We start from the raw sequence: 13208 nt of genomic DNA, 5'->3' as shown, positions 1-13208 counted from the left end.
TTGTCCGTAAGTCCTTCCTCGTTGAACATCGTCTAGCATCGCCGTTATTTTTATTATAGGTCTTTTTCAAAAAATCTTCCCTCGATCACCTCTTTCAGCTCATTCCTTCTCACCACTACCTGCCCAATCACCGCTTTCAGCTCATTCCTCTCACTACTACATACCCAATTACATCTCTCAGCTCATTCCTTTCACTACTACCTGCCCAATCACCTCCTTCAGCTCATTCCCACTCACTATGCGCCCTTTTTTGATGTTTTTCCTGATGAGATTGAACGAGTCCACGGACTTTTCCCACCCGACGTTAGATTTGTTGTTCATCTTCCGTCGAGCCTGTTTTCATAACTCGACATTCCAAAATCTTTTCCGAGCACTCATCTTTCTGGCGGCGGGGGTCGATAAAATACAAGAGCCCAACTCCGCCTGATGGTGTGATCCCAACAATTGCATTTGCGCCCCCCCCAAAAAACATCGCGCACCATGTGCAAAAAATAAATAACTCGCGTACCACGAATGAAAATGCAGCGTTATTATGTTTTACGTGACTCGTGCAAATGATGCATTTCGCTCCTGTCGAAACGGTTTTGACAACAAGGTGTGTTGGGTCGCGGCACAAACACCCCCCCACCACCCCCGAGCGCGTTGTGTAATTTTCTCCACCTGGGGCTGACGCCTGCCGCCAATTTAACTGATGAAATGCGCACGCAAAAAAAATGTATCCTTCAACCCAGACAAATTAAAGCGTGAGATTGCGCATGTTAACCATAATTATATAATTATAGAGAGTGTGAGGGAGTCACGGCCTGCTATTTGCTTAATCCGAGTAGGGGGTACCTTTTCACAAATCAAGAATACAAATATTTTACGTAGTCGTGAAAAACGAATTAAATGTGTATTTAAATAATAATAAGATTTCCATTCATAAAGCAGATTTCTATCAAATATTTCAACGCGCTGCACAGGACGCATCTCGGCATTAAATTAATTACATTATAAATTCATTTTAAAATCAATTTACGAAATGAAATAAAAGTTGAATAAGCGGAAGCGTATACATAGGTTTTAAGACACATTTTTGAAAAACATGTCCACAGACTCAGAGATCCTGATATCTCGTCAAAGAGCGTTCCATATAGCCTGGGGGCTACACGGGCTGGGGGGGGGGGGGATATTATTTTCCTTTCACCGCGTATTTTTGTACAACAACGAGAAACTCGTGGCTACACTTCACAAGCGCTGCGCCTAAGAAAACGCTGAAAGTATATCGACGAAAACCAGAATGGCCATTTACTCGGATAATTGGCAAACTGTTTCAGCCCATCATTGCCACATGTATCGCAATTACCCCCCATCGACACGAAAACACCCCGCGTGGACACTGGTATAAGTGTCCCTCGCCTCGTATTATGGTGGCACTCGTGCATTCTTTAACACCATATTTACTTGAAGTCACACGGGGAGCACGATACTCAACAAGCCTTTTCAAACATCTATCAAAGACCCTTACATTGGGCTACGTAACCTCATATGCATTTCTCCCTCCCTCTCTCTCTCTCACTTTTTTGTATTCTCCATACGCCGAACGAGAGCTGCGGAATTGCGGCTCGGGCCACAACCCACGCCCAATAAAGGGGGCGACTTCCTTTTTGTTCAGGCACCAGCGAACTTCCTCTCCGTTCGCCAACGCCCACGAGCAGTGCCAACTTTGCTGAGCAGATCAGCAGGCGTGCTCATTGTGCTTCCCGGTCGGCGGGCAGGGTGCCTCCGACCGGGAGAACAGACAATGTTTTTTGTTTGTTTCGAATTCGCTAACAAAACTAATTTCTTGAAGAGCTGTAATGCAAGTGAACACGAGACGGTCATCCTCAATAAATAACGTGACGATGGAGTCCTTAAAGAGCCGCATGCGGCTCAGGAGCCGCAGGTTTTCGACCCATGGGCTAGGGTGAGGATGGGCAGGCGAGCTTTGCTGCTCGCGCTGTGGGCAGGTATGATGCCTCTTTTTGGCACCCACAAATGGTGAATATGGGTCAGTACATTATATAAATCATAAGAGTTAGAGCTGCCACTATCGACTTCTTGCCATTTCCGTCTGCGATGGATGCTAGGAACATCATGGCAAGAGAGGGGATAAGCAACTGCCGGAGTTTAGAAATGAACATGGCAGGTGAGTGTTGTAGTTATGATTAGCAGAAAGAAAAAGGTTGCTCTGGGTAGGACACGTTTGTGGGATGGAGGTCTCTATGAGTCCAGTAACCAATGGGAATACCTAATGCCAGACGCTATCTTAAAGGAATGTATAATGCGCTTTAAGGCGTCTTAAAAGGAATTGACAACAGTACATATGAATGTAATGGTGGATATGAAGTGAATGCAATAGATTAGATGAAGCAATGGGCAAATCTGTGAAGCGTGTATTCGGTGAAAGTGAAATTGATGACAGTAAATTGATTGATGAATGGATTTAATTAATGGAGAATGAATCAAAGTGGTATAATGAGAATATGAAGAGGAAACAATAACGGTGTTGGTTATGGGGTGGGGGAAGATTAATGTGTCGTGGGGTGAGCTAGTGGAAATAAGTGACTTTTGAGTGCGGAGCGGAAACTAGTGAGCGAAGGTGACTGTTTAATGTGGAGGGGCAGTTTGTTCCAGTGAAGTGGGGCAGGAAAAGGAAAAGAGCGAGAGTGTGATTGAGCGCAAGAGAAGGAGGAGCAGAGAGAGAGAGAGCAAAGATTGAGAACACAGAGGGCGAGAAGACACATATACATATACAAACATGGCAAACTATGGTGGGGCAAGACCATGAAATGATTTGTAGACCAGGGTGCGGATGGGGGCATACTGAGTGGGTTAATTTATGGAGGTTGCGTTTTCTACTGCACAACAGCTGCGAGATATTTGAGATGGTGTTGGTGAGGTGTGGTGGCATCAATGGCTCTTGCCATGATGGCGTCTTAGTTGGCCTGGAGTATTATTGTGTATTTATTGAAAAAAAATATTCATCAATGGCTGATGGAATTTATTAACTTATGATTTTAAAAAATCACATTATTTTAAATTAATAATTTATGTCAGCAGAACCAAGTTCTAAATGAGTGATCATTAAATAACATTATCGTCACCTCGTCAGGTGAGATAACACATTCCTGCCGAGGGAGCTGGTAGAAACGTTGGGTTGCTCGGTCAATGGCCCCTCCCCACCCAGCCCCACCCCTCCCACCCCCCACCCAGCCCCACCCTCCCCAACCAGCCCCTCCCCACCATCCCCACCCAGCCCCTCCCCACCCAGCCCCTCCCCACCCTCCCCACCCAGCCCCACCCTCCCCACCCAGCCCCTCCCCACCCTCCCCTCTCCACCCAGCCCCACCCCTCCCATATTTGGATGCACGACGAACGGACCGACACAATTATCCCCTGTGGGCTGGTGGAACCAGGAGGTTCCTACCAGTATTATGGAGATGTAAGCTGCAGTGAGCTTCTCGCGTTATAGAGACAGAAATTGGTGTCTGCTATTTTAAAATGGCTCCAAACGGTGCGATGGCAGTGGCATAGCTACATTATCAGCTCAGGGGGTGCTGCAATCGATCAGATGCAGATCGTGGCTCCTCTTGCCTAATCACATTACGTAAGTTTTTTTTACACTGTTGTTGAAAATGTAATGACGACTTGACACACTTCTCTTGAGATGGCACTTAATTGACGACACGTTCACTTGACTTCAGGCGTAGATCCCACTGCAACAGCTCCGAGTCTCCCGCGCATCTCCCTTATATACCGACACGAGGCCACGCCCCCCTTCTCGATCATTCTCGCTGACTCTGGACGCTCGCTCCACCGGCAGACTCCACCGTCCTGACCACGCTCCCTTCTCGAACATTCCCCTAGCCACCAGCCCCTTCGAAATCACAACTGATACCCCTGTCATTACCTCCCGTGGCCACTCGTGCATTTGTACTGTAAGCTGACCTCCCTGTCATTACGTCCCGTGGTCACTAGTCCCCTCACACCGCATGCAGGCTCGATTGTCATTACAAAAACACATCTCATGGTGGTTGTCAAGAGGGCCCCAATTCGTAGCTTTGGCCACCAGGGGGGTGGGCAAGGAACTCCCTACCCCCCACGCTCGTTACGCTACTGCTTGATCCAGCAGTGGACTGAGAAAGGATGTACTTACTGTATATATACATTAATGTCCAGAGGTGCAATATGAATAGTGTAACGTGGTAAGGACATTTTTTTTCATCAGCTTATCTAAATACACAGTAACAATTTACGTCGTGAAATAATTCTTAGTTAATACATCCCTTTATTAGAGACTTACTTCAAACACATGGTATCCATACTCTCTGTTTATTTCGGTAAAGTCACGTATTTTTTTCTATCTACGTGACTTTACCGAAATAACTAGACAGTATGGATCCCTGCAGTCACGAAATCTTCAAATCAACATGGTATCCACTTTCCTGAAACTTTACACGTTGTATTGCCGCTGGACGTGAACTTCACTGGCGAGACAACACCAGCAATGGAGACAATGGAAACAAGTGCAGACATCAGGGCAGGAGGAATCAAGGGACCATTTGACATCTGGAAGAGGTGGAGGGCAGTTGGTGGGTGGGGTGAGAGCAAGTGAGACAGGAATTAGTGGGCCTTGTCGGTGCATTGACTTGTCCGGTAATTCATATTTTTCCATCCACGCCGCTTGCAAACCCACGCTAAGTGCATGACGCAGTTGGGGTGGGTTGCGTGCAGTGTGGGGGGGGGTAGAAGATGAAAAAACGCCACCGTGAAGTCATCATCCACACCCGAGCCACACCCAGAGGCATCATGCGCCGCCGGTTGGGGAGGGCGGAGGGAGTTAATGTCACTGCCATTTTTGGGATGTGTCGCTTTCTGCGTGATACATTGCAACGGGTGGGACGATTTGTTTTAACTTCCCACGTCACTGGGGAGAAGGCACAGTTGCATCTCTTGTGTCACGGAAGCGTTGGCCTTTTACCATTGACACTAATAAATAGCCGCCGACCCTAAAATAAACAGCATCGTTAACAACAATAATACATCGAGAAGATCAGTATTCGTGGAAGAAGCCGCTGGCGAGAGTGAATACATTTACGCCGACTTTAGACGTGGTTAGGTGGAAGACGCGTCACCCTCATACCCGGTGAACCACCACCGACCAAACGTTTAGGTGGAGTGGTGGCGCAGTGGTTAGCGCACCTCGTTGCATTGGACTGGTCGCCGGTCGTGAGTGATATCTGAAGCAGTCCCGAGTGCTCCGCCTTTTTCACCAACACATGGACGTCTTGTTACGGGGAAGGCCTTTATTCAGCAGTGGCTGAACACAACGCTGTACGTTATTATGCTCGTGATATACAGCACACACGCAATGTAAGCACATACGTGCTGTCCGCTCCGAAATAATATGAGCACGACATTTGACGAGCACAACACTAAATACAAGCAAACGACTTCTTATTAAACGGAACGACGTGATCCTCGAAGCTAATGTTCCATGATTAGCATCAACAAAAACAAACCTCCGTTAAATGCATGAGTGCGCTTCACCCTCGGAGGGTGAACATCTGGTTGTCTGCAATCACGTGCAGGAAAAAAAACACTCGTGCCAGGAAACTGGCACGGGAAGAGGAGGAATGCGACATGAGTGCAGGGAAGTTATTTCAAGAAGAACTCTCAACTTAGCTCTCCGAAGTGTTTTTCGGGTCGTTACCGTGCGTTGTTGTGGGACGATGAAGTCGACACATTCAGTTCCAGTAGAAGCTCCCAAGCATGTTTAGTGAAATGCTGAATGCCGTGCCGAACAACGCGCGGCACGACCCGTACACGCGCCGGAGAAGCCGCAGAGCACAAGTGCGACAACTCAACGCGTCGCTGCAACTTTCAACTTGCTCAGTCTTGCCCTAGGATCACTCGCTGCGAGTATTGCTGACGTCCAAGCGAGAGGAAGAGAGGGTGGCAGGGAGGCAGAGAAATGAATGGGGTGGGGGACGGGAATGTCATACCCTGTCTTCAAACTCGACACTCTTGGTTTAGTGTTTTTCCGCACACCCCGAACACGGAGAAAATCCGCCTTGGACAGTTTAACCGAGCGATTAAAAAAATAAATCCAGCTCCCACTCGTGCATGAATAATGTCGCTTTGTTTCACGTGCTCGCCTTAGCCCCGGGGGATTTTTATGCGTGCCAGGCAAGAGTTCCACAAAACTGTTCAGTTTATGTATTATTAATATCAAAAGGTTGCTTTGAGCCTCGACGAAAGGAGACTTTGGAGAGCCCCTCCAGAGGCAATTTAAGCCGACTCTTCCACGCTGACCAGATGTCTCGGGGAAACTTGGGAGTACCCACAATTCACTCCACCGCACGCAACCTGCCCCTGCCAATCGAGTAACTGGTGCGCCCATTTATACTGCTGGGTGGACAGAGGTGCGCTGTTGTTTATACTCCCGAACCGGGAGGTCGAGTGGAAAACTCTCTATTGCAAGCTCACTGTGTGAACCCTTCCACCACGGCAGCATCCCTACCATTATTACAAAATGATTTTTTTTTTAATATAGGGTTTCGGCACCAGATCACCCCTCAATTTACCACTCAAACGCTGATTCCAGGACAAAAGGCGCCTTTTAATAGTCAAACGTGCCTGCTTTGTACTGTTGTCAACCAGAAGTCCCGTTTAACCTCGCTCAGCTGTATTTTGCAGCTTCATACATGGGAGCTGCATTAATCGGCGTAACCGTGTGTTTATAGAGGCTCGTCGTACGACAGTGGAAAGCCGATTGCAGGCAAGTTTTCCATTTGAGATATTGGCTCGAGCACCAAATGCGCTGCGCCCCGTTCTCTCTCACCAGACATGCCGTGGGATCTTTCACATTACACAAGTAAAAAAATGGAACATCTGGCTTGGTTTCCCTTCCAACGAGAATACACTTGTATATATAAACTATTTTGACTTGTTATCTGGCTGACACAGACGCTGGCGAGATGCCCTTCGCGCTGCATTATTTTCGCGATTCTACCTGCTCATCAACAGCAGCACTACAAAGGAAGAAAAGCACCCCAGTGGACAAAACGGCGACAGAATGCAGCGCATCTGCATCGCTTTAATAAAGCAAATGAGGAGCTGGAGCATTTCCATGAATCTGAAGAGGGCGTTCATTTCATTCCCACCTCTCTCCACCCAGCATTACACATGGAGTTTACAGCACGATGAGTCGATGGGCAAGTCGTGTGCGCACCTCCGATTAGCACGGTTGGCCACGTACGGTGGGAAATAAGTTCAACATACGTACGTGCGTACAAGTGTGGGTATTCCCACCTCGTCTAATGTGTCTGACCAGCGTGACAGAGGAGGCTAAATGTCCCAATAAAGGTGCTCTCCAGAGCTCTCTCAATTGGTAGCCCTTTCACTAGCAGCGGTGTGAGCAAAGCAAATAGCAGCGCTACGGATTTTACCTTTTACACGATTCCTGCTCAGTGAGTTCTCAAAGGTCGCACATAAACAAAACAAAAACACACAAAGTTGCATTCATTTGCAATAACTCTCATGACGTGACGTCTTTTCCCAACACTGGCAATCAAAGGCAAAGATATGTACGCTGATACACTTTAGCCAACTTTGCTTTTACTCCGAGCAAAACAAGTACACGTACTTTAAGGACTATGTTAAATTGCATTATACACTATGTAATATCTTTATGCCTTAATTATCACGTTCTTTTACATACTAGAAAGTATGTACTGGTTTCCCCCCATGCATTGAAAAACACTCATTGAGAACCTTATCGTCTTAACTGAATTTATACAACACCTTGACCAAGACACTTTACAAAGAAATCACAAGAGTACGTGTGTGAATGTGATGGTGGAGATGAGGTGAGTGAAATAGATGAGCCGAAGCAATGGGCAAATCTGTGATGCGTGAATTCGGTGAAGCGAAATTGATGACAGTAAATGATGATGAATGAATTAAATGAATGGGGAAAGGAGTTATAGCCATACAATGAAAATATGAAGAGGGAAGAGTAACGGTGGTGGTTATGAGGGAGAGATTAATGGGATCGTGGGGTGAGCTCGGGAAAATAAGTGAGTTTTGAGTGTGGAGCGGAAACTTGTGAACGAAAGTGACTATTTAATGTGGAGGGGGACGTTTGTTCCAGTGAAGCGGGGGCGAGAAGAGACAAAGAGCGAACGCATGGGTTGAGCGCAAGGAGAAGGAATAGCAGAGAGTCCCGTTGCTTCTAATTTCATACCATGACTCATTGCGATAATGAGGAGTGGAGTGGTCGTAGGACCCCCGTGATTCATTTACTGCGCTATGAAACCAGTGAAGTGAGTAAAATTAAGAGCCACATAAGAATGTCAGCGGCGAGTGATAACTGAAACTAACTTGCCGCTCACCTTCAGCATCCCCTGCTTGTGGTGAAGTAGGTGCCAATCACTCATGGCAGCTATGCAATGCATGTATGTGTGCTGAACTTCTTTCGTACTGTATATAGTCGACCGCGCTAATCAGAGGTGTGGGGGGAATGACAACAAGCTGAACACGAAAAGCTGTTCTAAAGAAATGAGCTTTCAATCTCGATTTAAAAGTGCATAGCTCCAGTGTCTTCCTAATGTCGGAGGAAAGAGCGTTCCAGACGGTTGCAGAAGCGCATCTGAAAGTGCGCGATGCAGTGACCATATTTAGTTGATGGGCAGCCAAAATCTGCTGTGTGGATGACCGGAAAAAGACCTTCATCTAGCTATAGATTGACAGAGGGCTACAAAGAAAGACATACCGTGTATGCCGTTATGAAATGTGCATTTCCCTTTTTTCCATTTTCAACCGTGCGCAAACATTTCATCAATGACGTTTTGAAGGGCATAGTGCCAACTATGTGGAGTAAACAAACCACGGTTATGTAATTATGCGTTTCTGTTCAACTACTTTACTCAAATCTTCCCTGGTTCTTTTCACAAGATACGTTTTACGATTAAAAAGAGGCCCGCTGCCAGACTTCCATCCTGAAAATGTTTACCGGCTTGTTCATTGTACAGTCGACTCAAAGAGTGCTTGCTTTATAAGCCAGCAAAACCCGCTTACGAAAACAACCGTTTTCATAAACGTCGGAAAACAAAATTGCACACAACTTCATAGCGGTCTAGGAAATGGAGTGCTAAGAGAAAAAGAACAAAATGCACACACACACACAACCCACTCATCTCCAGTTCTCCCGTACAAGAAAAATAATGTCACTGTTTTGGAAACTATTACACTGACATACAACAATCTTCACCAAAAAAGAAAGAAAAAAACCTCCTTTAAATTACTTGCTATTTTTTTCCAGTCAATAAATGTATCATGTGCACAATAGACAGCCAGCCAAACCAGACAAAATAGTGTCACGAGGAACTCATCAGTTTCCTTTTGTATCTTGTGCCAGTGACTTCAAAGCCACGTGATGTCTAAAATGGGGCTAGTTTACTCCTGGAAAGCTTCCAGTGTTTTGTAGGCGTACACCGGTCTGGCTCAGCATCTCTTCATCCACTACATCCAGAGATAAACTATAAGTGTCTCTGTTTCAATCTGAAGGCATCGCCACCGTGTTCTCAACCTTAACTGAATTTCCACTGTTGAAATCCAATGTTAACTGCAATACCTTCCCAGCGTACATTTTCTGAAAGCTGATAAGTGCTTGCTTGGAATTACAATGTTAAACAGAAAGAGCAACAACATATGTATCAGGCCATCATCATGAGCATCAGAAACACGCGGGAGGCAAAAACCCATTGCACCAACCAGTGTACACATTTCATCGCATTGTAAAAGGCCTCCTGCAAAGTGAGGCCAGTGTCACAACAGATCTGATGAACCCACGAGTCTCATAGACAGTTGACTGAACGGTTCCAAAATGGACACGGTTGACATCCACCCTTTGCCTGAATGGGTAAAGGTTAACATCATGGGGAGGCCTTCATCCAGTAGTGTATTGGCCATGGCTTGCTGGCGATGAAATCTCTGGTAAAAGTTGTCTTTGTGCATCAATACATGAATACAAAGGCACATTGTGTGTGGCCAGGTTCTGTATGTATGAGTTCCTGGTGGTTATGCAGGCATGCATGATGGCATGTGTGTGTGCATTGATGCATAAAAAAGACAATTAATATTACTGTATATTATTTATGTATTTTATAAAAAAAATCTAAGCCACACAATTATCTGCTATAACCAGCCGGATAACTTTAGTTCATGTTTCATAGTGCAGATTAAATCAACAGTCACTGATGTCTCAATCTATTTGGGAAGTGTACCAATTCTGGCAATCTACAGTGTCCATATTTGCTCATGCTTGCAGGGGAGACAAGCTAATAATCACGTATAAAAGATGTCTTTTCCTAAAGCCCACAAAATGAAATTCCTCCTCGCTTATACAGCAATCCCAAAAAAGCCCCAACCATAGCTCCTTCTTGTGGTGTGAATGACAGATGCACACTTCATCCATTTTCACCGCGATTATTTCTTTTTTCCTCCGTGACCCCCGGTGAACTTACATGTTAGTGCGACAATACGAACGCACGGATGCACGGGGGCACGCACAAATGCACGGCGCCGCAAGAAGGGGGTCATGGTCGTATTGACGTTTCATTTCCAGCAAATCGCTCCATGATTGGAGACCACTGTGCCCCTGCCTTTCGCTCTTCGATTACACGAGATGCATTACTTGCTGCCGATTCCGTGATATTAACCCACGTTTGCTCGCTTACAAGTTATCTATATTCACACAGCCGGCGACTGTCCACATAGCCTGCTTCTTTTATGTTGAACCATGACACGATCTATTGATAAGCTCAAGCCACATTTTATGCATTGTGTTTCATTAAAATGTATTATCTGGAGAAATGAAGGCTTTTTACATGATGGCCACACCAACATAACAATAAAAAAATGGCACCTCAATAACATTGTAACGGCTGGGGTACTTTTTTAAGTGACGTTTTTTGTTAACTCACACGTCAAATATTGGACAGGATGGAAGCTATCTCAGAGGAAAGATGTAGAGACTGACATAGAGAAGTGGAGAAACCACTGGCAGGAGACATCTGTGATGGGAACAGTTATCAGAATAAGAATCTTTATTTATGCCCAAAATGACCCAAAAGGCCAAGGGACTGGATAAAGAATACATTCTTTGGAATTTTGATACATTTAAGTGTTGAGACAGTGGAGTTTTGTCGGGTACACTGTGCTTATGAATCAAATGACGTGAGTTAAATTCCCAGCGACAGATAACGTTAGCGGCAAGTGGATCCTTCCCTTCAACAACCTGCACTAACAAGCGTGGTGACGTATGGCCAAGCAACTCCCAACGGTATGTTGTTGAATCAGGTTTCTCGCAACATGTGTTTGGTGACTGGTGGGATAGTGGCTATTGCGTTGCACTCTGCACTTGGGGTACCCGAGTTAGATTATAAACGGTTGTGAGTGATGTCTGACCTGGACCTGGGTGCGCCTCCAACGCCCGTAACCATCCCCCTCTTCACTAATCTGCAATGACGGAAATGGTGAAGTATAGTCAAACAAACTCCCATTAATATCACGGTGTGGGGAGGCCCTCGTCTGGCAGCGGATTGACAAGGGACTACATTTTAGGTTCAAGCAATAGAATGGTTGTAAGGTCTGGAATTGATGTTTCTTAGTTTTATACCTTGTTTTTCAACCTGTTTTCATTTCCTCTCTGAACATCTTTCCAGGCACTATGCATGCCCGTGGCACATGCAAGCAAATAAGCGTGTAAGCACGGTTGGCTATGTACGATGCGAAAGAAGTCCAACATGCATGCATGTCCTTGCCCCTCCAGTTTCCAGAACATGCTCCCTGGACAAAAGCTCCCCTTCACTCTGCTGTCCGGATATGGAACTGAATCTCCGAACACATTGTCGGCGAAATCACCGATTTTGGTCATGGGCATCTCCTAACTTCACCACACCCCTTATAGGAACTGAGTGTTTGAGCTGCAGCGAACCAACGATTATGCCGATTAGATCTATTCATGTTTGAAATGGCTGTTGTTCACAATTGCACCCAATAACAGAAAAAGCACAAGCGCGTACTGCTCTCAGGTTGTACTATGTATGTTGAACTTCTTTCGCGCCATACAAAGCCAACCGTGCTCATCGGAGGTGCGGATCTCCATGCAGAAGAACCACTCAAACGACAACACACAGCTTGTACTGTGTGTTGTTCGGCACGGATGCGCGACGATATATTTACCCCAACGTGCTGGGGAGCTTCTTTGGGGACTAAATTCAGAGCCACACAGCCGCAAATGTGAAAACCTACTCAGCCGTGTACTGCTTGGCTTCACATTTTCAGAGGTCCATTAGGATGGAATGCAGGGAATGAGTGCTTTCAAGTTCACCAGAAAACCTCTTAAGTAGGGTTATTTGTGGTTGACCAAAAGGGTTACTTTAGCAAAGGCAATCGTGAAAAAATCTACAGGTGCAATGCAAATACAATTTACTTGAAATTAATTACGACCCTATAAACGATGAGAAGGTAAGCCCGTGTCACTGTGAACAACAATGCAGGGGCGAGAAAGACGATGTGTTGAAGGAACTTAAAGGACAGCTGTGGAAAGCGCCGCTTGGTTTAGCGTGTTGCTTAGCTCTCAGAGTTTATATACAACCCGCTGTGCCAAACCATCTTCGATCTGACCCTAATTTTGGACACTGATGAGTATTTTTGGGTCACAGAGGCGGAGACCAGACCAGACGAGACAGCAGAGCTTAAAAGCAGTCTTTTATAGGGGCAGCATGATACTAATGCAACGGTCCTGATGTATCTTATTTAATTTATTATTTTATCTTTATAAGTGACTTTACCGAAAAAAACAAAGAATTATTCCTGCAGTCACGAAAGCTCCAAAATTAAGATTGAACCACTTCTACGGGGAAGTTCCAAGTTTACCTTTTTCTCTCTCTCTGGTTTTTTTGTTCTCTCTCTCTGCCTGTATATTTAGTGTAATTTTTTCTGTCTACACTCGTTTTTTGTCGTTCTTAGGTTCTGCTCTGTCTATGTGTCTCCGTTCCTCTTGTTTTTATGTTTTGTCTTTCTTTGGAATTTTCACACTTAAATTCTAACTTAGCAATCTTTGAAATACGTAATCGACCAGGCTATGCGTTAATTGTGTGTTGACCGAATCTCTGTGT

This window comes from Lampetra fluviatilis, chromosome 24 (genome assembly GCF_964198595.1).
Source record: "Lampetra fluviatilis chromosome 24, kcLamFluv1.1, whole genome shotgun sequence".
In the NCBI taxonomy this organism is placed as follows: Eukaryota; Metazoa; Chordata; class Hyperoartia; order Petromyzontiformes; family Petromyzontidae; genus Lampetra; species Lampetra fluviatilis.
This window is presented reverse-complemented; position numbering follows the sequence as displayed.